This window comes from Aythya fuligula, chromosome 6 (genome assembly GCF_009819795.1).
Source record: "Aythya fuligula isolate bAytFul2 chromosome 6, bAytFul2.pri, whole genome shotgun sequence".
Taxonomy (NCBI): Eukaryota; Metazoa; Chordata; class Aves; order Anseriformes; family Anatidae; genus Aythya; species Aythya fuligula.
The window spans coordinates 13,585,888-13,612,924 of record NC_045564.1 but is presented as its reverse complement, the minus strand read 5'-3'; positions in this window follow the sequence as shown (position 1 = coordinate 13,612,924).

Sequence of the window (27,037 nt, the reverse complement as noted above, 5' to 3'; positions counted from 1 at the left end):
CTGCACTTTCCCCTTTTCCTATAGTTCTTCCCTGAACATCTGCGACTGGTCAGTGTGAGAAAGGCTGCAGAGCTGGAGGGATCTGTGATCTAACCCAGCTAGGTCATTACCATGCTCTAAAGGACTGAAAACTCCTGCGGTTCCCTTATTCACTCTTGACCCCCGTGCATATCTGTAAATGCTGCCTGGTCTCAGCTACTGACCTCATCCTTTGCTTATTACCGGCGGAGTAATCTTTCTTTGATTAATCATCCTCTGTATTAATATCAAGCAGCCTACGGCTTTCTCAAGCAGATTACTGTTTCTGTCAACTTATTCCCTCCCCATCCCCTCAGATAGAGAAAATGGATAAATGATGACCGTCAGTCCAAGGCGAATAAAACAGATGCATTTTAAATATAGCTAGGGGGAAAAAAAGGAAAAAAAAAAAAAAAAAAATAAGAAACCCTAGCAGTGAGATAGCTTTTGATATGAACTTGAAATGACTTGTGAAATAGAAGATCAAGAGTCTTAAAGGCTGAGACCTGTATTTTGGGTTTCTACAAAGTTGAGTGAGAAAATTGTGAACATTTTTTGTTGTTCACTTAAATCAGCTTCAAAAATGGAGCTCAATTTTCTTGAAGAATAAGGAAGAATGTGATAGAGATTTTTAACCTTTTTTTGATTTTCAAGGTGGAGGGAAGACGTCTTTTTAAAAAGCAATTAAAACTGCATTTCCAAAGAACTTGCCAGTGCAGGCTAGGTAAAATACGATCTCTTTGTAATTACCAAGTTCTTTTTGCTCAGAAGATCTCCAAAGAGTTTAACTATCCAGAATGAATTGTCACAAGAAAGACAGCCAGGTGTTGTTATCATGCCTCGCCGTCAGATAAACTAAGGTCAGACGAGGCTTTCAGTCATCCTGGTCTCTGGAATGAGTCGGGCAGCAGCATCGTCAGACCTGCTCAGGAAAAAGCCCGGGCTGAGGCAGTGACAGGATGATACCGCAGTGCAGGAGTTGCCTCGAGTCCTGCCCCTCGCTCTGACGCTTCCCTTCCTCCAGCAAAGCTCCAGACATTTCTTCTGCTACCAGGGCATCTCACACCAGCTAGGGGAATGCAGTTTGCTGAAGAGGGTTTGTTATTTTTTTTTTTTTCTCTCTGACAAGTTTTCTAGCGAGTTTAATAAATAGAATTTGAAAGTTTTTTAATATTCTCCCCTACAGCTGTGTGAATGGCACTGAGCAAGCTGTTATCTGCTGGATTTGCAAGAACATGAGCTAATTTCTGAGCTCCTAAAATACCATCTGATTTCTCTCACAGATCAAGAGACAACTGTCTGCAGACAAATTTCAGCTGAATTATTTTGGAAGTTTATAGGAAAAAAAAAAAAGTCCCTAACACATTTGGGGTTGGAGGAAAATGTTTTTTTGCTTTCAAAGAACAATGCACAGACAAAACAAATTTCCAATGCAGGGAGAGGGCATTTACATGGGGGCCACCCAGCTGGAAAGCAGTCAGGGTCTTGGTGGACATCAAGGTGACCAGGAAACAGCAACATGCCCTTGCTGCAAAGAAGGTCAAGGCAGAAAACCCTTCCCCTCTACCTGTCAACAACTGTGTCAAGTTCTGGGCTCCCCAGTGCAAGACTGACATAGACTTACTGGAGAGTCCAAAGAAGGGCCACAGAAGTCCCAGTGGGACCAGAGCATCTCTGATATGAAGACAGGCTGAGAGAGCTGAGACTATTTAGCCCACAGAAGACTATCAGAGGGTAGCTCATCAAGGTATACACGTATCTGAAGGGAGGATGCAAAGAAGATGGAGCCAGACTCCTTTCAGTGACAGGACAAGAGGCACGGGGCACAGACTAGAACACAGGAAGCTCTGTCTGACCATCGAAAAACACATTTTTTATTGTGGGTGTGACTGAGCACTGAGAGAGAGGCTGTGCAGCCTCCATCCCAGCAGGTATTCACAAGCTGCCTGGAGACGGTCCTGGGCAACCTGCTCCACGTGGCTGTGCTTGGGCAGGGGGGTGGACGAGGTAACCTCAAGAGGTTCCTGCCAACCTCAGCCACTCTGTGCCTTGCAGCTGCTCCCAAGCACCTCAGCTAACAGGCTAGGTGCAGCCTAAGCACCGCTGAGGTTTGGTACAACCTTCCCTTTCCAGCCATACCTTGCGGCGTCAGCGTCAGAGATAAAAGAGCTTTCTCCATGCTGTGAAGGATGTGCTGGCTCACACAGCAACCAGATAAAAGATCTATAAAATCAGTTCCAGGGTGTCAGAACAGATGCTCACCACTGTCGTTTCTTCAACATACACGTTATAAATCTGTGGTTCTCCCGATGGAAGAACATTTTAAGAGAGAGTCTCTGGTCTGGGTGTGGAACAGAAAGCTGGTAGCACACCGAGACCTCCAGCCTGCTTCTAGTGGTGCCCTTCCACGCAACACACTTTGAAACCTTACTTGCTGAGGTATGACACATTCCCACAGCACTGCATGAGCATTATCCATGCTGCTCATGGAGGCGTGCACCCGATCTCTATGAAACTGATGGGACATTTGCCACTGACTTTGACAGAAGCACAAACAGCTCCAAGTCGATTGCTATTCCACGTCCTTCAAGTTCACAGCTGTCCTGTGCTGCCTTCTGTGCCCTGTGCCGAGATCAAAGGACACGGGGAGGTTTGTATATGCACTCAGTTGTTTCCACAGCACATACAGCTTTGCCCACTAGATCTTTAAAGTAACCCAAATGTGTTACTTAACTCAAATGTGACCTCCTGTTATTTAAATAACTCAGGAATTCATGTCAGAAATCTCTTTGATATGGTTCAGGGTCTGTAAACACCCTGAAACCTTTCACAGAGAAGTCTCATACTATTTCTTTTTTTTTAAAGAGGTTATACAAGAGAAAATAATTATAAGGAACCCGTTGTGGTCCCTCAGTCAGTCTCAATAACCAAGTTGCTGGGTTTGAAAAGAGTTCACTGGAGTAGCAACAATACAGATTGTATCTGTCTCAAGTCTTCACGGGAGCTTATTTTGATTTCTGAGACTGCCTTGCTTACAGCTTTGTACAGAATTAGCAAGTTGCTGATTGAGTTTTAAGCTCTGTCCCCAGCTGCACACAGCCATAGGCAGCTTGCGGGGCTTCTGCGTTGTCTGGGATCGGTGGAAGCTGCTGGCACAGAACTGGGAGCAGAATTTTGGCCTCTGGCCAGTGCACAACTGTGAAGGGCTCAAACCACTGTACAAACAAAAAGGACCTAGTCCCATCTACCAGCACCTTCAGAAGTGCATTATCATGCTAATATCTCAGCATGGCTCGTATAAAAAGCAAACAAACAGCAGAGGAAAACCCAGCTGTGAAATAGAGCAGTGGTCTTGAATGAATGTCTCCCTGTTTCTCCCTCCTCGAGTGTAAGCACAGGAACACTAGCAGCAAGGACAGCAGAAGCAATCTGAGTAAAGAAGCAAGGTTTAGGGTATGGCTAGGAATGCCATGAGGAATGCAGCTTCTGAGGAAAGCTTGTCCTCTGTCTGGAAGGGCCCAAGGTGCTGAGATCATCTGGATCAAGTGTCCCCAGACACCTACGTTCTTGTGGGTGCTTCCAAGTGAACCGCAGCGCCAAAGGCTCACCCCGAGCTGGCTTCAGCACCAGCATTACCAGCATTTCAGCCAGACAGAAGGACGCGTGGCAGCCAGACACTCTACCAGATCTCCCCTCACCTGCACCACTTCTCTTGGACACACACCAGGCTGGCAGAGGAGTGGGATAGGAGAAGAGAGGTTTGCCTGAGTGTGTCTTGTGATGGAGATCAGAGAACATGCTAGAGATGTGGGCTCCGCTCCTGGTAGATGAGATCTCATCTGTAATTTTTCTCTCTTTCTCGTCTAAAAGACTGCCAAGGAATGGAACAAAATCAGTTCAGTGGAAACTGGGTATCTAATTCCCTTATCCTTGTCTCGATAACAAAACAGCCTGAGCAGCTTTCTGCAAACTACACAAAAACGCTTTATTTGCCACAGGCACTGAGGCACGAGCTACAGGTCGAACACACCGCAGTTACCATCGTCTGCTACAACTGAGGCACGGAGGTAGGCGGGAGGTTTTCTAAATAGGCTCAGTTCCTCTGAATTAAATGTAGGCTACAAGTCCTTATTTAGATGCACATAAACTGGCCTAATTTTTAAATACATAAGGCTTCTTCCTATGACTTCAGTGAAAAAGCTTGTGGTGTTCAGCAACCTTGAAATTTAGGCCAACAGCTTACTTTGCGTTTCACCTTAATAGCCTAAATATTTCAGTGCTTTCTGCTCTGGGACTTCAAAGAACATAACTGCTCAGCTAGTTTTGAGGAGCTTGTGCTGGAACTGTAATTTCAGGTACCAGTTTGGCCGTGTCTCTTGCAGACAAGCGAAGGAGAAGACAGCTAGCAACTCACTTCTCCTCCTGATGCTGTTGAAAATTAAGGATGAACAAAACTACAGGCTTGTTTTGAATCAGCACTTCTTATGGTTTACAAATAACGTGGCTAAAACCTGCAGCCCACATCAAGGCTGTGTTCAGGCCAGGCAGAGTAAAGCTGGATGTGCATTTGCCAACTGCAAAACTGCACAGGCAAGCGAGCAGCGTGACCATGTGGTTACGTGCAGTCACCTCACTTAGGGGTGAAATCGGGTCTGGATGAACCAGGCACCTCCCTGCACGAGGTGTGAGTACCACAAACCCCACAAATACACCCTGCCAGATCTATGGGAGGGCCCAGGAGCAGCAGAGGCTCTGCATAGGTTGTGTAGTCCTGTGCATGGGGCACTAAACCGACTCTGGAGACCTTGGTCCCTTTCTTAGAAATGCTATTCATGTGCTACGTGACCTTTGAAGCATCCCTTTGCTCCTCTGCACTTCTACTTCTCCCCCAGGCCTGCTTGCTCTCATTGCAAACTCTTCAGAGCAGCAAATTTCACCTTTTTTAATCCTTCAGTTTCATGCTGGGGTGATGAAATACAACAAAACAAAACAAAACAAGACAACAAAAAAACTAATAGCAACCGAGGAAAACTAAATACTACAAAATCATTTTGAGCTCGTGGATGTTACAATTTTGTCCACAAGAACTAGATGTAGCACGGTATTCTTGCAATTGCCTGTTTATGCTATGCCAGGAGAATGTGTCGGGTCTTTGGCTGAATTGCTGTACGCATGATGAAGAAAAAAAGCAGCAATTAAAAAAAAAAAAAAAAAAGCACTCAAATTTCACACTGAAGACCCTGATCCTGAGAGGGATCAGGGTCTCAGGAAACAAGTTCCTTGTTTTAGCCTCCCACTGGGACCAAATAAAGTATCTATTTATCAAAGAAAACTTTGACTTCTTGAAGAACTGACACATGAAAAACAAAATCAAGAGTTGTGTTGGCTAGCTTTCCATTTTTCATTGAAACACCTCCAAAAGTCCTGGAGCGGCACTACCCATTAGTTCTGTGGCTGCTTACACGTCTGAGAGGCAGACAGAGCGCTCGTTGCCCCTGAGGGGAGCGGCGGGGCCCTTCTGTGCCTGAGTGAGGATGAGGAGGGGATGAGGAGGCCAGGCCGGACAGGAGCGAGGAGCCCGGTGCCCGGCTGCTGCTCGTCCCCTCCAGATGTCAGCACAGCACCGCGCAGCTCCCAGCGCTGCCCGCTGGCTCCCGGTGGCCCTCCTCGCGGCAGGTCAGGCGGCCCCGCTTCCCTCTCGGCTAGATTTGTTTTTCTAATTTCTTTTTACTTGAAGGTTTACCAGCTGCTTTATTACCGGGCTGAGCTTTCCTTGCAGTCGCTCCCTCTCTCCTCCTCCTTCCCCTTTTTTGTTCCTCGAGACAATCACTGTCTCTGGTCCCAGCTGCCACTGCTGATTTTTCATTACAGTTTAATTTAAAACTGGGATTGGAATGGAAATGTCTTTTTGCCATTTGGGGTTTGCAAGGCCTGTGGTTTTATTGCCAAAGGCACAAATGTTAGTTACTACTGTTTTTCCAGAGTACAAGTGTAAGGGGCCTGCCAAAGGGGGGGCAGAAGGGTCGGGAGGCTTGTGGGAAGCAGTAGGGGGGGAAATAAATCCGCCTCACAGAGAGAAAATAACCCAATTCGTTGCTTATGCATTTATGCTGGTACATGTGCTGGTGTGTTAGAAGGAGGTGGGGTTGCAACATGTCCCTGGGCTTGGGGTCTGTGCAGCGCACTCACCAAGCAGCTGCAGAAACAGACCAAGGCTCCGCTCGCTTCCTCGGGGGAAAGGAAACACATGCAGGCTAACTACTTGCCTTTAAAGCTCCCTGGCTCTCTTGCCTGACATAGCAAGCCGAGTGTTACACAGCACCCTGCTCAGTAACAGCACTTGGAGGGAAAGCAAAACTGGAATAAAGAAGATGTGTGAGAAGAAAAGGAGACCTGTTGGTCACTGCCTTCAGTTCTCCTGTCCTCATCTCCACCAGGGAGCAGGCGGCTGCAGACATCACCACGGGCTGAAGCTCTCCCAGGAGCTGACCAGCAAGCCCTCCTCTATCAGTGTCCTCCAGCACGTCCCCAGCTGGCACAGCCTCTGCTGCTCCTTCTGCTTTGCTTTCCCCAGCCTCCTCCCTTCATCTGTAAGGAAATGATCAGAGAGGAGAAAGACGACGCAGTGTTTCCAAGTTCAAAATTAACTTAAACTGGGTGGAAATTTAATCCTTTCCCTCCAGAGATAAACGGAGGAGGAGGCTGTGGACAGTTGCAGTCTTCAATTGAAATATTTAGCAGCAGCACAGGAAGCTACTGTTTCCACCATGACAGATTACAGATGAGAGCGCCTAATCTCTGATCTGCTACGCTAAAAAACAATTATTGTCTTCCCTCCCAGGGAGAGCCTTATCTTTTCCTGGCTACATAATTTCAGATGTCAGCTGGAATTTCTGCATTATCTCGGCGGATCACGCTGGCTCTTCACGTATCCTACATTTCAACCTCCTCCCCCGTTGGCCTTGGGCTGCTCTGGATCTGGAGTTTGTCTGGTATCAATACCACACTTAGCTGCCCGTCTGCCAGTGCAGAGAGAAACACCGAGCCTGTTCTCCTCCAGCATCTTTCATACCTAACCCCGTGACTGAGCAGTGAAGGATTACAAACAAGCACTGACGGCGCATCCAGTGGGACAGCACAGGTCTGGCCACGTGCAACTCAGCCTGCTTTCCTCCCTCCTCTCCCGACCTCTGAAGACACTCCTGAATCTGCAATCCTGATCTGAAGATCCTCCTCCCACCTCCAGTCAAAGAGAGCTGTTCCTACACACTCGGCGGTGCTGAGTGCTCCCCCAGCCCCGGCTCCCCTCTCCCCTTACTTCTGGTTGCAATTTATACTGTCCTAGAGTTGAGGTTATGCTGAAGAGCAGCAGATGCTATATACCCATCAGCTTGCTCAGAGGATGACCGTGCTTGCTGTGATGTTAGACGAGCTGAGGGGGTACGTTGGGAAGAGCTATGTGGAGGCTAGCAGGGGAGGAGAAATACACCGAATTTGATAATAGAAGGAACTGACCAGAAGGCACTGACCAAGGCTCTTGAGAAAGCAAGAGGCATGACCAGAATTAGCAGGAAAAGATTTTAGCTCTGAAGAGAGCTCAGACAAAAAAAACTCGATGCACAAAGATGTACCTGGATGCAATAAATACGCATCCTTTCATCCTTTCCATGCTCGCTGAAGCCAGGCACCACAAACATGCCCGTCGGTGCGCTCCCCTTGCACAGGACAGCCAGATACAGGGAACCAAAGCTGCATCTTCTTCCTGCATCACCTGCTGACACAATTTCACACTCACCTGCCGGGCTGTAGCTGTGACTTTTATGGAGGACTGTCTCACAGGGTTCTCCAGATTGGCCTGTTGTCACAGCATCTCTTACCCCCCACAACTTCTCTCCCTCTTTTTCAGTTTGTCTCCCCTTGACAGCGATGTAGGCTGCTCTAACTGCCCAGACCTTCATTACTTAATTCTGGGGAAGCCATAAAGGAACAGATAAATTTCCAAGGCCAGCTTAGACTGCAACACAGGATGACTCAATAAAGTAACATCTCCCACATCAACACCTACACTTTGCCCTCACAGACTGCTGCATCCTTCACCTTTCTCATCGTCTCAGTTTTCTTCATCAGTAACACTTTGCATTTCTTGAGCATTTTCCACCTAGAGATCACATACACAGCTGCAGACAGACATGAATGAAGCTGCTCAGCATCTCACAGATTCAGAAGAAACAGGGAACCAATATGTAGCAACTGACAGTTTTAAAATTTGCAAGCTATAGAGTAAAGGTTCCCCCCCAAAATGTTAAAGCAGGCTCTGCGAGTGGTCTCAAAGGAGCAAGTCTCTGCCCTACTCTGGTTTTTATACTGGTGAGCTTTCCTAGGGGCGCATGAGGAGGGTCTGAAAATCCCTCCTAAGTGCAGCTGGGGCTGTGTTAATGGCATGGCAATGACAAAGGAGGAGACAATCCCCTGAATGCCAGTGTGGAAACTGCACAGATACCCAGAGACAGAGATGCTGGTTCAGCTGACAGTGGGTCTTGTTATCCGTCTGCCTAGGGAGACTTTCTCTGTCAGGAGTTCTAGCTCAAAATTCCCCAAGTGGTACTTCTACCAGTCCAAGCTCTTAAAATCACACAAGCAAAATCCCCCCGCACATCCGCACCCCAGGCAATCACTGGTAAAAAACACTGTTGCTTTTAGTTTTCAGACTTAGCCTACTGCTCCTTCTCCTATGCAATGGTAAACAGCATTCCAGTGGTTTGACCTTTCTGGCAGAACTGATGTCAGCACAAGAAAACAATAATATTTCTTACCCCTGCTGTTCAGAACACACTTAAAATGAAAAAAAAAAAAAAAAAAAAAGATTAAAAAAAAAAAAAAAAGCCAGCCAGCCTCCTCAGGCTTTGTACTGTCCAATCTATATTGGATGTTGTCTGTCTGTCCCTGCGAGGACTGACTGCCACGGCTGTGGCAACCCTGGACCATCTGGTGAAGGCATCACCAAGTTCACCAAACTAACGTCAACTCTGAATGTGCTGTACTGTCTGTAAGGAGAAGAGACCCATGCTCTACCTGCAAAATACAAAAATACCTAGGAAGACTGCAAAAACTCACATCTCCACAAGATGCATTAAAAGGTAAATATTTTCTGAACTATTTCTGATGTTGTCTTGCTGAGAGGCTGATTAAAGCTTTAAGTGCAGCACTGCTCAGGAATACTAGAGGCTGTCATCTGCTTTTTTCACAGAGTGGGAATCCCATCCAAATTTGTTAGCCTGTATTTATAGACAGCCATGGCACAAAATGTGGCCTGAATGTTAGCTGTCCAGGTTAACAAGAAATGGGTCTCATTTGCTGCTATAGAAATCTTTTCCAAAATCTCATGGAAAACCTTATAAAGCCCAGGTTAGCTGCCACATATGGGACCCATTAACTCCTCATTTCTGCTGGTTCTTAGCAAATTTTTGTCTGGTGACAACACATGAACTCTGTGTTTTTGTTTTGCTTCACACTGCAGAGCACTTTGTTGACTTGGTTTGGTTTTGGGAAGCGCGCAGCGCAGCGCACAGCCCCAGTGCACCCAGCAGGATCAGCTAGCCACGTTCAATCGTGTGGAACCACATTTGGCTGAGACGACCCGACCTGCCTTCCCTTTGGGATTTCAGTGCTGGCCCTTGTTGTGCTGAAAGCTCTGTACCACGCAGCGCAGAGGCACACCTGAGAACAGTGTGTTTGGACACAAATTGTATCCCAGCCTCCAGAAAGTAAGGGGGAAAACAAACTGCCCATCATAACACGGTCTCTGAACCATGTAGATACACACACACGCTCAGGAAGTTTCACTGCCCACCTCCCAAGGCAGCAGTGTGTCACACACCTAGAGGTTACACACCTATCCCGGTGCTTGTGGCACATGCCTGCTGGGCAGGGCAGCCCACCCACACCAGCTGAGATGTCACCGCCATCCTGAGGGAAAATGGAAGAGGCTGCAAACAACCACACAGGCGTCTTCCCTTGGCACTGGCAGACACGCTTGTGCCCCGGCATCCCTCAGCACGTGTCAGTGCGAGGCAAAGGCGCTGCCCCAGCAGGGCCCAGCACCGTGACTGCTGGGCTGCGCTGCCGGGGGAGATGGGGAAAGCTACACAGCATTTGGCAACAGCACGTTTGTTGGAGCTGGTGTGATTAGCACTTCTTTTTCTTAACCTGCCTTTTCTTCAGAAGTGTGAATAATCAGAGGCTGGAGGGATTTTCTGGTCTTTGCTTTCTGCTTGGATGATACAGGGGCTCAGCGGACTGAATGTGCTTAACAGACGGGGATGCACACCTTGTACTCATGTTTACGGCTCTGAAATGCTCAAGCCCAAACCATTAGAAAAAGGGTTTGTGTATTTAGCCTGTCTCTGGGGAACAGAGTACAGGAAAGGAAAGGCAAAACCTGCCAGATATTGAAGGCCTTTCCTTATAAACTCAGGGCTATTTTTAGTTTTCTAATGTAAAAAGTCAGTGAGATGAAGAGTGAAGTGATCCGTTTCCAGCAGAAAAAACGCCTGAATCTTCATTAATAATTCCTCATAGATGGCTGTGTGCCTTTATCTGACAGACTGACAAGCCATGCTAAACAACAGTTACTGCACAAATGGAAAAGATATCATCTCCCTACCCAGCCTCGTGGTGCTCCCATTGTCATGTTACATTAGGACCGGAGTCTCCACCTTCCCGCAGAGACGTGGCGGCAGGCTTATTTTATTAGGACTTGCACAAACGTGCTTATGATGGATGAAGTTTAGTGCTTTGACACGGAAATGTATTTGGAAACTGGAGCTGATGCATGATACGAAGAATGGGGGGGAAGAGAAAAAAAAAGAACCCAAATGCATAATCTTACCCTCGATCTGCCTGTCAGTGATAATTAGAAAGGGCCTCTATCAAATCTTAGCTGCAAGCTGCCCAGAGGATGGGATTTCATAGTTCCCAGCTAAACGCCCTAGTTGTCTTTTACAAGGCTGGGTTAGTGGGAGTCAGCGACACAAGATCTATTCCTGGCCTCGATTCCCTTGTAAAACAGGCGCCTGCTCCTTACAGTAGCTCTCCTCACCTAAGAGGCAGTGGAAAGGAAGACACTTGCCTTCTGCCACACCCTCACATCTGAGGGCACAACAAGTTGGTTCGTCTACGTGGTGCTGAAACCAAGCCCAAACCTGTCCAGCCTTTGGACCGGTTCAGACTGGGGTCCCAGCTCAAGGGGCTGAGTCCATCCCAGCTGCTGGGGGAAGCGGCGTGAGCTCATCTGCAGCACCCATCTGTGACGGCGACTCTGCAGGGGAAAGGACTTTACAAGCTGCTGCTCTGGGCCAACTTTGAAATGACAAACACACCCTCTGCTACTGGACTGTTTACTTTCCTCCCTCTTCCCCATGTTATCGGTATTTCCTAAACCTTGCCTGTCAGGCATGCTTTGTTAATAACCCTGCAGTACTTTCAGAGCAAAGGTTGCCCAACAGCTTTCTCATCTTCCTGCTGGCTGTCAGGAGAGGAAATCACAGCTTTCAGGAGAACCTGACACAGAGGGAACTGGATAGCACGCTGGGGTCAAGGGTAAGAATGCACGAAGAAGTGAGAAAGCGCAGGCACCCCGGCCGGCTGCACAGGAAGAGCTTTGCCTCTGCTTTCCCTTGTTTACTATGTCAGGATGTTCCAGGAAAAAACTCAGCAGGCTTCACCTCTGAAACAGCCAGCCAAGCACAAATCCCCACTCACAATGCGGCATGAGGGAGCCAAAGGACAGCTAACAAACTTGGCCCAAGCTTGTGACATGACTTAGGTCTTTCCTCTTAAACAAAGGGGTCTGAAAGTGCTGTGGATAACACTGCCACCGCTTCACACAGCTGTTATCTCCCTTCTCAACTTTACTGCCATCTCTGAGAAGTCTCAGTCAAACCTGAAGCACTGATGTGCCAGCAGAATGCATTTACATCCACCTACCTCAGCAAAGGAGCCTTTGAGGGCTAAGAGGCCTTCCTGAGACTACCAGTCAGAGGAAGAAAAAATGAAGCACGGTTTGGAAAGGAAATTGCTTTAAGATGTGCTTCTACATGAAAAACATAGTGAGACTCTCTGGTCATCCAGCTTGTCTGCAGGTCCACTCAGGTCACATCTACCAAGGTGGGACAAACAAGGAGACCAAGGATCAAACACTCACCAGGGCTGGAGCTGGCTGAAATAAGAACAGCCTCTAACCACACTGCGTTCAGAAGTCTCAGCAAGGGACATAATGGATTCTCCATCGATGGAAGATGCTAAACCAAGAGTGGGCACCTTCCTAGCTCCATCAGAAATACCAACCTGCTGTGAGGGACCTGTGTTCGGAGGGAGATTGGGCCCGATGCCACGACTCCCTTTTCTCTGGAAAATCTGGGTCCCCAGTCTCTTTTGATATCTTCTGGCAGTAGGAGCCCATTCATGTCTCCCCCACACACTGCTTCAATCAGCTCTAATTAGGCAGACTGTGCCTGAGCATAAATGAGATCCCCAGTCATATCCCTTTTAAAATACAACCATCTCATATTTTGTGAGTCAAATGGAGTTTTGCTGGAGAATTAAAAGGAGCGCTGCAGTGCAGCATTGAGTGATTCACAGGATAAAGTTTCCATGCGCTGCTCAAGAAAACCAGATAGAATTGAGCTTGAAGGAGTGAGGAATGGCTGTGTTTTAAATTACCTCAGTTCAGATTTAATAAAAATTCTCAAAACAGAACACTGGAAGTCATTACAAAATTTGTGCTTTTCCCTCATGAAGATTTTTATAAAAGTGACAAGGCGAAGAAAGGGTTGATAATGGTTATCTGTTGTAAAAGTTTATAATGTGCTTGCTGGGGAAAGAAAAAAGAAGAGCATTCTTCAACAACATAACTGAATCCCACAGGAAAACCTAGGAAAAAACAAAACAAAACAAACACATACAAACAAAAAACAGGAAAAGCAGACCCAAAACAGTTTTCTCAGAACGCAATTTTCTGCTGGAAGGTGGATATAATTATCTGTCATAACAAATTACAACGTTATGTTGTAACATTTAGTTATGAGCAAGAAAAAAAAAAAAGCACCTTTAATCTCAATAGCCATTATGTACAGCATCTGCACACAACTGGAATGTCACCCACTTGACCTACCTAATACCTACCACTGCTTAGGATTGTCCTTATTGCCCGACTCCAGAGCAGCTCAGCAGTACTTCAGTACTTCACTGAGTAGGAACTGAGGCACAGACAGCAGCAATGGCTTCAGCAGCATCCCAGAGGCACGCGGCACCCCCTGATGCTGAGTATGCGCTGGGCCATGGCAGACCACTGGGCAGAGATGGCAAAAAGTAAACTGTGAATGTGAAGTGGAAACCCCTTACCTTCACATATTTTAAGTTGCTCGGCTCACATAAATTTGACATTGTTTTGTTTTCCCATTATTGGGAAAAATAGGGAAGGGAAGGGAAAAATAGGGAAAAGGGAAAAAGGAGAGGGAAGAAGCCAGCCAGCCTTTGGGATCCACCTGAGCACCAGACAGAAGCCTCTCAGGGACTCAAAACATTGAGTGATTTTGATCTTCCTGTTAATTGTTTCAAATTTGTTTTTCAGATAGCACAAGAAAGCCAAGGCAGTACCCAGGGGAGAGGCTGGCAGCTGTTCAAAGACCAGTCTCTGGAATATCTGACAATGTTGAGCACAAGTGTCCAGGAAAAAGAAAAATAAGCAGACACAGGGAGAAGTAAGCTACAAAGTAATCAGCCACCCCATATACTGAGCATGCTTTCCAAGAGCATTCACAACCTTTGCCTTATCTGCTGTCCTTACCTTCCCTGCACAAGGATGGCTTCAGCTGTTAGAAGCCAGCTGCATTTCCTACACCCCAAGTCAAGGCTGGCGCATGCAGGAGCAAGTATCTACGGATTGAGACAAAAATCAAAACCAAAAAACATTGTCTGCAAACTAATTAGAAATATACACAGCTGATCAGGGTGGTAAGACAAGCCAAAAGAGCAACTGAGAGGAAGAAATAAATAAATGTGTGATGTACTTAAGAGGAAATGAATGCCATAGGAAAAAAGCAAGCTTCAGTTACAGGAGCAGGGATTGCCACCCTTTCGATTTCAAAATGTTCTTTAGATTGCCATTATTCTGGAGAAACTTTGCTAGCGAATAGGTGGCTTGGCATTGAAAATGTCATTAAATTTAACTCAAGATTCCAAGAAAATATAAAGGGTTAACATACAAGGTAGGTAATTAAATGCCAAACCATTCCCCATGAATTAAAGAAGCCTACCAGATCGTAATGGTGCAGAACCAGGGTCCTGAAGGTGAAGCTCAGCTGTACGCCCTCCTGCACCCTGTCCTCCAGCCACTGATCACAGATACAGGAGGGAGATACCAGGGCAGAGGCCACTCTGCACTCTCAGGTTTTCTCTTCCTCTTTGCTAACTCTCAAAGTCAAGACCATGGTGCTGACCAGTTTTGATGAACTGCAGTTGAGTGACTAGAAGGATGAATAATGTCTCAGTATTAATTCAAATGCAGGATAAAAACAAGCAAACAAAAAAGTTTGGATTATGGACACTTGTGTTTTACATGGAACACAATATTTAAACAAATACATAGCAATGGAAGGAGCTCTGGAGGTGTACGAGGGAGCAATAGGTCTGCTTAGGCCACAGGAGAAGTACTTCTCCCTCCAAATTTCTCCGAATGAGCACCAGCAAGATACTTTTAATCAAGGATCTTTCTACCACTGCTCATGGAAAAGAGTAAGTTCAGTAGCTGCCTATGATAAAACAGACATTACAAAAAATACAGAAGAACTGCACCCTAATTAGTCACAAGTTCCAGAGCCTTCGCTGTACCTAGCCCAGAGTCTCAGCTTTCAGACTAGATCCTGGTGGTGGACTGTTAATCCTTGAGATAGAAGCAAACACTGCCAACATCCAATATTTATGAGGTTCCAAATCATATTTTGGGACTTTGCATGAATTACTTGCAGAATGTAACCAATCTTGGTGGGTTTAGTCTTCCTTCTAGTCATTAAGTCATGGAGTACACAGAACATACTTTGTGTCCTCTATTATTCACCAAGCTGGTTTTTTTTTTTTTACAAAGCCCGTTTCTGCCTATAAACTCATGGTCAACTGCCTCAGTTACCTCTTGCAAATTCACTGCTTTCGTGACATCACTGAAATCACACAGCACTGGTTTCCACTTTGATGAAGTGACCACCAAACTCTAAAGCATTTAAACAATGCCCATGGGAGGCTGTAGAACTGGAACTTGGACAGATCATCATACGGTCAGACCTTCCCTGTCTCTGGGTTAACAGCAAGCACATTCAGAGAAGCTGCAAATATCCCAGAGAATTGTCTTTTTCCCTACAGTGACAGTTCCTCATGATATTACTCTGTAATAATCTTCTACTAAGATCCAGAATCAGGAGCTCTTCTTTGCGTGTATGTAACCACACACAGCCCCCAGTACAAAACACTGACAATGAAACTACGCAGCCTCAACAAGGTAGCAGAAAGCTGTGTGACTTCAGCCTATAAAGGCAAGCACGTAGGTATCACGACTTGCTGACACAGGAACTGAATTTGTATCTCCTGTTTCTCTCCCCTCACACCCACAAAATCTCTCCTAACCACATGACAGAATCTCTTTCAACTGCATTTAAAGACCACTCAACAACTTTTTAAAGGCAGAAGTGATTTCAACTCATCTACTGCTGGTATGTGTGACAACTTCTTTCCTTCCAGAAAGCCTCAGAGGTAGAGGCTGTAAGTTGGGAAGAACAGGTACCAAGCAGGAGCACATCCTCCCAACCAAGCAAAGCCAGGTAATTAGTGTAACAACAAACAGGAGGAAAGCCTCAAGAAAGGGAGACTACAGAAATGAGCAGAAAAGCAGCACTTCACCAAATGGAGCCATGTAAGAGTCAGGGTCTAGGTCAGCCAGTTCTGTGGAATAATTTCAAGAATGCACAAAAAATAGAAAAATTAGTCTTTGGCAGTGTGTAGCACGCTCCCCTTTTAGATCAAGAATCTACACAGAGAGCAACCCCTCAAGAGAAAAGGGCTGAAGCATCATTCCCAGAAGAGAAGACAGAAGCCACATTGCCCAGGATCTTCCTAAATATCTTGTGAGGAAAAGGCTGTTCCTGGTGAGGGCAGAGATCTTTGTGCAAAACTGAGGGACAGATGCGAGGAGGCTCTCAAGCAGGTTGTCCAGCAGGAAGGATGTTTGTTCTTCTGGGGAGAAATCAACACAAACTCCTTTGCTAAACTAACCTTCTGCTTATCACCTCCACACAACAATCCAGATTTTGGAGGGTAAAATAACTCCAAACTGCTGATGGCTGGCAAACACTGTCCCTTTAACAGCCAAAAAAAAAAAGCCAGAGTAAGAGTCTGTCCTGCCTCTCACACCCAGTACAGGCTCTCTAATAAAAGTGCTGTTTGTACCAGGATCCAAGAATAGCAACAAATCTCTTCCTAAACTACACAAAATCTTCCTTTTTTTTTTTTTTTTTTTTTTTTTCCTCCCAGCTACCCACTCCTTTCCTCTTCCTCCTTTTTACGTGCTTCAGTGGGCCCCACAGGTTAACAGTCTCCAGCTGTGTCCACTCACCAGACACTTATCCCTCAGCTGCCCGCTCCCAGCTCTGCAGACCTGACACAAAGTGGAGTTTTGGCCTTGGCTCAGATGTTGCAGCGATAAGGACCATGGAAATACCTTCAGTTAAAATAAACAATATTACATCAGCCTCTTCCATTTTAGGATACCCAAGTCACCAAAACATAAGCTCTAGCCTCTGTCTTACCTCCCTGCCTCACTGTAAGAAAGAGAGGGGGGCCATATTCAGACTGTGTTAATGCCCAGGATGAGGAGCCTCCCTTGATTGCTGGAGTGAGCTTTGTTTTTTCAGGGCCTTTTAGAAATCAGAAAACACCGTGTTTACAGCCTTTCTGGAGAGGGATTCTGTGAGTGTGCAGCAGCAGCAGGTCAGCCTGCAGCGAGGCCGGATGCACAGCCAGTCTGTTCCCGAGGGCACTCCTGAGCTGGGGTGCTTGCCTTGGAAATCTGGCCTTGGAGATTTCTCCTCCATGAGAAAACTTTTTTTTTTTCTTTTTTTTTTTTTTTTTTCTTTTTTTCTTTCTAGCAAGCACTTGTGGATCTTAAAACGCAAATTGCCACCCAAACCAGCTGGCTGTGCGTGATCTTCACCAAAATGGTGAACGACACCTGAGGACCTCATCCTGGAAAGTACACGTAAGAAGTGCCACAGTAGGCTGGTTTTTATGATATCCTCATCATTGGGAAAGAGAAAATAATTTGTCATTCCTCGGTCTGATGGTACCTCTATTCAGGGAACTCACAGCCCCTGCTGACCGTTTCTCATTCCACATGAGCTGACAAGAAGCTTAGTTGAAACCATCCAGCAACTGCATCGATGCAATGAGATCCCAGCTCACAGCCCAGTGGTTCCTGCAGGAGCCTATGAAAGCTCTCCTGCCTGTCCTGGCACATGAGGGGCATTTGGGAGGCTGAGAGCTTAGGATGTGACTAAAGAGAATGCAAATATCAGATGAAACCCACAAATAAGGCAATGAAAGCTGGAAAATATTTAATTGAATCTCTGTGGCCTTGACTTAGAGCAAAACGCACTTCCAGACTACTGTCAATAAATGAATCCCCCAAAAGTGTGAAGTGTGCAGCAGTGCAAAGAGCGGCAGTATTTTGACATCAGTAACATGATAGGGGCAGTAACTAGAAGTGTTTGAAACATTTGTTTTAATTTCCTTTCAGGCTTATCTAAAATTTAGCCCTTTCTCCTCTGCTGGAGAGAGCCTATTCGCTGTTGTGCTTCTCAACGTGCAGCTCAGAAGGCAGACAGGTAAGAGCCGTCAGCAGTAAGGGAAGCCTGCATTGGGCTCTCTGGACAAGGCACTGACCAAGCCTTTTTTTTTTTTTTTTTTTCTCTTGTTGGAATGAGGATGAATTGTTCCTGCTAATTCCTGAAAAAGATCCCACCAGTCCTCAGGCCAAAAAGAGCTTTGTCAGGGGCTTCAGTGCCAACAGCAAGACGAGGGCCCAAATGGGGCTCGAAGACCTAAACCTGCAAAATCTGAAGTGAACAAATATTTAAAGAGAAATCAGTGAAGGAAAGCCCCAAGGGTAGGAACCACTTCTGGTTGCAAAGCTGACAGCACTTTCACTCTTGGGGAAGCAGAGAAATGTGCCAAGAACCTGGAAGGCTCCACGTTCCAGGAAAGACTGAAGAATAGCAAGAAAAGGGAAGTTAGAAGGTGACAGGGTGCTTTAAAACTTATATTGAGGTGCACAGTTGTTGTAAACTGTTTTTTCTTAATCTTGCAAAGCCTCATGTTACTACATCTCTGCTTTCTGTAGTTCCCTCATCAAGCAGTGTTTTGGGCCATGTTTCTTTATATTCTGTTTGCTCTCATGCAGACGCCTGATTTGGGGCAAAATTCTGCTGTTCTGCCTGTTTCTCCTTTTCATCATGTCCCGTGAGTTGCTCCTACACAGTTTATATGCCGTAGACAGACGAAGCTGCCTTTCCAAAGCAGCGTAAACCTTCCCTTCCGAAGTGCTCAGCCAAGGTATGTTTTACAGCTTCCCCCCGACACGACTGCCATTTGGTTTGAGTCTGCTTACACTAATCACCCAGGCATGTCTCAGTGAGTACAAGCGTAACAAAGTGGAAGTCAGTAACATGAATACATTGAAAATGAATATATTGCACTTATGAAAGTAAATATTGAGCAACTTGAAACTTAAACATAGTCCAGAAGGCTCTGCTACAAACACCCCTCAGATCACGCCTCTGAGAAAGTCACCAAAGTCAGAAGCAACTGCAGAGCTGCAAAGCTTTATATACAGTTTTTCTTGACACGATGCCAGGAGAGGGTCTGTTTGCAAATCACTGATGTAAACTAGAATTTCTGGTAACTCCAAAATAGGCCAACGTTATAATGTGTAGTTTCATCTCCTCTTTAAGTGCGACAAACCTTTGTGGGAGCTGTTGCTCTTCTACAAGTTACTTGTCGCTGTCCACAGCAATTGCCTTCCCCACACTTTCTCTGGAGAAAAAGTTCATCGCTGAGACTGTATCTGCTTTTATTCTGAAGGTTAATAGCTATTTTCTTTGCAAGAAAGCAACTGTCTTGCCATTTTATTATTATTAATTTTTTTTTTGGCCGTAATCCTAAATGGAATAAAGGCAAGAGTTTTCATATACTAGATATTTGAAGGCTTTGAAGATTTCACTTCACAGAACAAGTAATTTTAGAGTTTCTGACAGATGGATTTTCTGTGGTCTGAGGAAGAAAGGGCAGAGAGGCAGCAGCAAAGGGTACCATGCTTAGAGAGATATCCAGTTGTGCTGATGAAGCATGTATAGCGAAAGGGAGAAATGCTGCCTAGGGTAGGGCTAATTCAGTAGGAAGAGATCAACACCATGGGCAGCATGCCAAGAAGCAACAATAAGGGATACTTGTCTGGCTGCAAAATGGAACTTGGGAAATACATTTTCCTAGCATTGCTAAGTAGGTGTTAATTCATTAAGAGAGTCTACATCAAAAGATGCTACTGCTTGTATTACAACTAAAAGATTGTCATTTCAGCTCCCTGTTTTTGCAATTTTTGCACATTCAGTCCCTGCAATCCAACAAAAGATCAGAAAAAACAATGAAGGATTGATTGTAAGGTTGGGTTGACAATGGGTAAAAGGTTGACAAGTAATTGGTGGGAAAAGCACTGACAAATAATGGCTGTGCACGTGCAAACAGTCTCAGTGTCTGTCAGCATGACGGACAGACACCTTCTACCACAGGAGTAGGATGGTTAGCCTAACGTTCAGTGGGCAGTCTGCTTCTAAACAGCAGGACAGCCAAATATAGATCTGGTTTGGAAAATAAATTTACCAAAAGTGAAGATGCGGAGATGTCCTGTCCTAAAGGAACAGATAAGCCATGAAATCCCCTTCTTTCTTTAGGAAGTTTAGGAAGACTCCAAACAGATCCTAAATTCAGCAGAGCTTTGAGTCGTCGCAAAAATACCATCAATAATAAAAAACCATTCTGAAGTTAAGGAAAAGCTGCTTGCTGAATTTGTTTCTTGATGAATTTGCTTGCTACCTAAATAGCTTTTTTAATTAAATAAAAAGCATTAATTCTCCCCTGTCCATTCCAGCTGTGCAAAAGATGGAATGCAAACAAGCATGAGCAGGGAAGAAGCAAGGCTTTCACAGAACAACACCGGCACGCCTGCTATGGCTGAGCTGACTGCTGCTGCTCCTGCTGTTATTCCCCAAAATACCATTTTGAAGAGGCAGGTTTTTTGTAAGAATGTGGTGGTCTCTCCCACCCCAGGTGAAGTTATCAGTAAGTTAGGCAGTAGCACATGGGAAAAGAAAAGGCTTCAGATATCTAAAAAAATCAGAGTAACTATTATTCTTTCAAGGTAAAAATAGCCATGTTAGGCTGTACCCATCCCACTTGCCTTTTGATATCTCAGCTGTAATCAGAGAAGCAGGACCCTCTGCCAAAGTCTCTGGTATCTGGGGGAATGATCATTCAAGGTGACAAAAACTTAGTCCTGACCAAGTCAGGTGTCAGAAGGTGAAAGGCTGCATCCATTAACAACGTGAGTTCTTATCTGCACTGTCATCCTTAACCACAGGGAGACGTGGTCAGACCTCCCTTCCATCGGCACCTCAGCCAATCTTGCTGAATTATGTCTTCTGAAGTTTGAAAGCTTTTGTCTGCAGAGGCTTGACCCTCCACTAACAGCTGAAAGCTGGGCTTGAAAAAAAATTGAGCCTTAAAATTCCAACTGGAAAGTGAATGTGAGCTTTTTACCTTGTCGTTTCACAGTCAAAGCACACGGCATTCAAAGAAAAAGCCAGAAAGATGGGAGGCATGCAAGGGATGAAGAGAGAAGAGCTTTTCCCTTTTTTAAAATGAAGTAATTAGCTTAGTAAGTACAGGAGGAGGAGAGAAAAGAAAGGGAGATCCTTTTGTTAAGCATTTATAATACGATCCTCTCTCCTGCCAGGTGTGCTTGCAAGATGTTACCAGATTGCATGCACTGATGAAGGCAAGGAGTAGGGCACCACTAAATTATCTCCAAAGGCACCCATCTGGGGAATCCTCGTTTCTAAAAGCAGAAGATGTTCTGTCTGCATGCAGTGCATTTTTTTCAGGGGCTGGCAGTCACAGTGGACACCACCGGTTTTCCTGTAGCAAACATGGTTTTAAATAATGGATGGAAACCTTTGGTTACAACGGGCAGTTTCCCAGGCTTTTACAGCTGTTATGATTAGCGCTTTGATTAGGATGGGACAAGGACTGGGGAGCTGGCAAGCACTGAAACAAACCAAAAGCCCTGCAGATATAGAAGTTCCCATGAAGTAGTTGTCTGCATGTTGGATAATCTTTAGCCAAACAAATCTTCTATACAATAAAACTTCAATGTATTCAGTGAATGCTCGGAATAACAATTGCCTATGTTCTTACTGTCCAGGAGCATAAACAAACAGCAGATTTACATCTCCCCTATTACCTTCAGCAAAAACCTCTTCTAAAACAAGGTCTCCAGCCCCTGATTGCATCTTGAATTTCAATATTGCTAGACAGCTAGACCCTGCAAAGGGAAGAGTTATGAGTAACTATTTTATGAGCTCCTTCTCTTTGAACCCTGCCTCCCACACTGCTCACCAGTCACACAGCCTTGCCTCTGAGCTGCTTTGTCAGAATATAATGGGCAGAAGTTGGAAGCACAGCTCAGTTCATTGTAAGCACTGTGTAAACCTCCAGGGTAATTGAAATGATACATATTGCAGGAGTTGTTTGAATAAAAGAATATCCAAAAAGAAGAGAAAAGAGCAGAGCCAGCGTAAACTGTTCTGAAAGCAAAGGTGAATGCGTTGTCATAAAACCTTGAGGCCTAAAAGAGGAAACCTACCCTGCAGGGACATTTGAAAACCTCTTGGGAAAACTTCTTACAGGGACCCACACTGCATGGGTGAGGAGGGAAGTGGGGGTGTCTGTGCTAGCCAAACACAAGACCCGGCCGGGAGGCATAGGTAAGCGCACAGAGACAGCAGGAAATAATTACATTTGGAGCCAGTTCTGCTGCAAGAAGCAAAACGAACCATTCCTGAAAAGGGAAAGGAAAGGAGCCTCACTGATTCCTGGAGTGTGTGGGGCACGAGAAAGGATTTTTTTTTTTTTTTTTAAAAAGAGAGGTGGGAGGAAAGGATCTTCACTGCACCTACAGATCTCCATTTCCTTAGCTGCTCCCACACTCTGCCTTCCTGTACCTTTCTCCACATGCCCTCATGCTCTCCCTCATACATCCTCACAAGAAAAAACTTTTTAATATTTTTGTTATCCCTCTCACTATGTTATCTTCCTTTTCACCCCCCTCCCCCCCTTTCTTCCAGCTCCTCCTCTTCCCCTGCGTCATTAAGCTCATGGAAGCCTACATTTCCAGTCCACACTTCAGCAGTTGAGAGTTGAAGATGAATCAAATTAAAGCAATTTCAATAAAAGTTCAATTTGCAAAAAAAAAAAAAATAATAATCTACACATTTCAGGTGGCTCCAGGCTATGCGACTGAGTGGAACATTTTGACAAATTAGTTTTAGATATAGAAAAAAGGGAAAAGCGAAAAGTTGTTGTTTTTTGGTTTTTGTTCTTTTTTTTTTTTAACAAAACAGTTTCACCATTTTAAAAACACTGCTTGCTCCTTATTCTCTTTTTTGTCTGAAAGTGTTCGTTATTTGTTCTGCCTACGTTCATGATACAGCCTTTACTTTGTACATGTCAGAATGTATTGTCATTTCAACTTTCTTTTGAGAGATTTTGCCATTCGCTGTAACCCAAGACTCCCTCACTTCTTGTTCAATCTCTTTGAATATTACCCCCTTCCTGCACACGTACCAAGTGCTATCTGTGACTGGGATCTTGCCCCTGGTAACCCAACCAAGGTTGCACACAGGCTTTACACTCAGCTTTCAGCACAGCATCTCTAAACGCTTCCTGTTCAGCCAAGGTCTCATGCTGACTCTTACATTTTCTCATCTCCACCCTTTGCCCCAACCTTTGTGGCACCTTGTCCTGTCAACACCAATTCAGAATAATGTAGCAGAAATCCCATTTCGACAGGATCCTCCCGGGGAAGCACATACTGTGAGCTTCTCTGATGCTGTTCCAAATAACTACAGAAATGCAGCATCGAAGAAATTGCTGTAAGATGAGTGCCAGACTGGTTAAAATCATGCAAAAGGAATACATACTGTTAGTGGCTCTCTCCCCAGCTGGAGGAATACTTGAAGCAGGATCCAGCACGGATCTGCCCAGGGTCATCTTTCATTTCATTAGTGACTTAGGTGAGAGATTTGAGCATACACTCAGAAAACGGGCATATGACATTGACGTGACTTGTTCTTACTTTAATTTTCCACAAGTTAGAAAAAATAAAACAGCCCTGAAAAGCTATAATATAGAGCTGAAATGCTTTACTCCCTTCTTTTTGGTCCTGTCTTTAAGGTCCCTGCCTTTAAGCACTAGTGGAAGACACAGGTTCCCCAAACAGCCTTTCAAAGAATTAGTTACTGATTTGCACTTGTGTTAGGCTTACATATTCAAGAAGTTTTAAACCTTTTATTTTCCTCTTAAAAGCACAAAGGCATTTGTGTTTTTCCCTCCTTCCCTTTCTGACTGCAGAGGTCAGCTGATCTCCCATTAACTTTCTCAAAAATACATTGCATGTCCCCAGGTCAGTAGCTTTCAAATGACGCCAGTTCCATAAAAACCTCATGAAGTCTTTCCTGAGAAAACCACTCGCTCAGACAGTCTTGGGAAATTAAGGCAGAGACTTAATTTTGAAAGTCTATCTAGTGTGTGGGGAGGCTGCTGGTCGGCAGCCCCCAAGGTGGCAGTCCCCCACGTGCACCTCTGGCACACTGAAAAGCAGCGGTGTGGAGCCTGGCTCAGTCCTGCCAGCCCTGCTGCAGAGGACGCAGCTGATTTGGCATGAGGGATTCTTCTCATACAGGGCTCCTGCGCCCGCTTACTGAGGTGCTTCACTGGCGGTTTTGTGCTCCTGCTCGGTGGGCTACTCTTGCTCCGCTTAAAGCAGGCACTTGAGAGCTTTTGTAGCTTGGGAACAAAGCAATCAGCACCTGGGGAGATTGGAACCCTTCTTGAAGAGCTGCTGGGGAGCAAGGTAACTACAGGCAGTGTTTGGGAGCCAGACGTTCAGCAACAAACTCGGCCTAAGCTTTCAAGTCGGCCGTCTCAGGGCAATAATTACTTGGTTGTAAAGAAAGGTGAAAAGTTGTCAATGCACTCCCAATTCCCATTTCATTTATCAGTTCCTTGAGCCTCTCAGCTCCCCTCAGGCATCCTTTTCTCTGACATTTCTGCCCCCAGCAACCTGAATATGCCTCCCAGGCACTCTTCATTACTGCAGTAATGGCTAGGCTCCTCTCCTATTAAGTCACCAGCTTTCTTTGCGCTCACCCCCCTCCAGCCCAGGGCTTCCTACAAAATCTCTTTCCCCAGCACAAGCTTCCCATCCCTCTGGATTCTGCTCTCCTGCCCTCCCAGCACCGCACTCCTAAGCTGTTAATAATGCATCGCCAGGTGCCCTGCGTGCTTCTGGGAAGCTGAGCACCACATCCTTAGTGCCTTATCTAAATATTTCATGGGCTGAACTACTATGTCTTCTCAAAACATTGCTTTACCAAGCCCTTCAGATTGCAGCTGAGTCTCTGGTGATGCTTTCAATGGCGAGCCCCCCAAAGATTGCTATTTATGTCACATGCTGCTCAAAAATACATTCTGCTCGTGCGCTGCCTGCTTCTCATGGCAAGCGACAAGCTTTGCTGTTAGCAGCGAGCATGTAATCACACACTGTACAATTCAGCTTCAGCTGTAATGATTTCTTAAAGATTTTTAAATGACCTAAGTGGTGAATATCAGGGCATACGGACCGCTTTGTAATCCTGTTTGTCCTCAGAACATCACCGCTAAGTGATATCTGCGGCACCAAGGCTACCATTGTGATTATAGCCTCCATAAGGCTCCAAGTGTCCAACAAAGGGAATTCATTCAGGTCAAAACAGTATTTGAATGCCATTATGGCTACAGGGGGCTGCCTGGCAGTGCTGTGCCGACTTGCTGGTGTGTTAATTGGTAGTCACAGATGTGGGCATTGAAAAGGAGCGGCTGGAAGTTGGGTGAAAGACAAGCTGACATAATTAGTGAGAGCTGGTGAGGAGATGGACACAGCCTTGCAGGCAAAAGAAGCTCCCCGCTTGCTAGCTAAAAAAGCATCTCTGTCTCGGGCTGCAGGGGTCGCTTGCTGAATCTCGCTTCCATCTGCTTGGAAGATGGCTCTCCAAAGGTGGCAGACCAAATCCCGTGCCCAGACAAAACACGCCTCCTCTGTAGCACAAAGGGGGGGCTCTGAACAGAGGGAGAGAACGACTGTGAAATCCCATCTGAAGCGAGCACAAACACGGGAGCCAGGAGAGCCCTTGGTGTGGAGACCCCCCAGTACAGCTTGTTAAAGCGGTTTCCCTGATTACCAGAAGAGGCTACCTGGTGGCACGAGATGCCATCTGCTCCCTGGGGACCTGGTGGTGGGCTCCTCCTCCATCACCCCCAGCTGGCTGCTGCTCCCAGAGGCTGCCCCACAACCAGACTGAGGCCCCGGCCAGGCCAGCAGCTCCACGTGGACCGAGCTGAGGCCTGGGGGCAAAGCTCAGCCTGTGCTCAGCAGAGAACATTGCAGCCCTGAGAGGTTCGCCCCAGGCACGCACCCCCAGTGCCCTGCCTGGGGAGCCCAAGCGTGTCTAGCAGAGAGCAGGCTGCAGAGTGCCAGGCACGCCTGGGAGGCCTCTTCCTTTACACCGCATCTGCTTTCAGACGTCCTCCTCACCTAAAAAAGTGGCCCAGGCACGGGGCCATGGCTCCTGCCCATAGCCAGCGACCTCTCCCCAGCCTGCACAGCACAGAGCCTGGCTCCCAAAGCGAAGCCCTGACTCTCACAGGGGAGTTGAATTCAACGTCAGTCACATGCATGTTCAGCAGAAATCAACCTGCTTTCTGAAGGGGAAGACGTCCCTGCAATTCTCCCCCCATTAAGCCAACCTAGCTGGACTTCTGTTTGGCACACACCATTTCTTAAGGAATTCTTCTCTCCTTTTCCCCATGCTCCACTTTACTTTGTCTGTGATTTTTTTTTTAATAACTCGTGAGACCCCTTCAAGGCAGAAGCACCGACCAGAAAGAAAAGCCCATTATCCAAGGCCCAGTCCTTGTGCAAGCTTGAAATTTGAATTAATAGGAATTGTTTACCTCCACCTCCTCGAACAGGACAACCTCTGCCCACTCCGTGCCCCACAGACTGGAGCCTCCTGCAGTACCCTGCCTTCCCCTAGCCTGGCAGTGCAAAAAGTTCTCCTAATCAGGACTTGGATCCCTCGTGCTCCATTTAAGCCCATTCCTTCTCCTCGTCTCTACTACGGGCAAGGAAAATAGATTATACCCTTTTCTTTGAAGCAAACCTTTTTCTGCTCATAGATATATCATATCTCCCCTAAGTACCCTCTGGTGGGCCAACTACCTCAATCCCTTCAGCCTGCCCTCACCAGCCACGATTTCTGAACTTGTGATTGTTGCTGTCAGTCATCTCTGCTTCCAACCAGGCAATCCAAACCTTGAATTACAGAATCCCAAACAGAATACTTAATTCAAGTACCAAGTACAGCAAAAAAGCATTGTCCATGTTGTACTGACAGTGCTATACATCTATATCTATGCTCGTGCACCTGCTTCTGTTACGATGCCATCATGGTTTTGAGTCACGGCTCTGCAAAGTTGCTATCTATACCTTTGTTCCCCATTCTACATTTGTACAACGGATTACTCATAAAAAGATGTAGAAATTTGT